The sequence below is a fragment of the Sebastes umbrosus genome, chromosome 3 (assembly GCF_015220745.1).
Source record: "Sebastes umbrosus isolate fSebUmb1 chromosome 3, fSebUmb1.pri, whole genome shotgun sequence".
Classification (NCBI taxonomy): Eukaryota; Metazoa; Chordata; class Actinopteri; order Perciformes; family Sebastidae; genus Sebastes; species Sebastes umbrosus.
In genome coordinates, this window is record NC_051271.1 from 32001589 (window position 1) to 32002039 (window position 451).

The window sequence follows — 451 nt, forward strand, 5'->3', positions numbered from 1 at the left end:
TCAAAGCAGCTACTTTGGAACAGTGAAAAATAGAATTTATTTTCTCTATATGTGCGTGTGTGTGTGTGCGCTTGCGCTTGTGTGTGGGTGTGTTACCTTTCCTGTTGTATTTATACAGTTCATGTGGTACAGTGCATTGACTTCCTTAATCCTGCTTTTTTCCCACTCCACTTAAGATAGATTTAGACTCACTGGAGGTTGAGGGTAACTTCAGACCTTGTTATAGCCAGGATTTGTTCAAGAATCAGAGTTTAAAATCAAAGTGTAAGACCAGGAAAACCTCCAGGGAAGTTAACTATGCTTCTGTGTCACGTTTCTTCTTTTGTTTGGTAGGCTCTACAACTTTGACTCCATCACTCCGTGTCTGTCCATCTGCATTGTTCTTGTCCCAAATGAGAAAAGGCTGGAGGCTTTTTGAAAGTATTTTTTTTGTGATATAGTATGTCCTAAC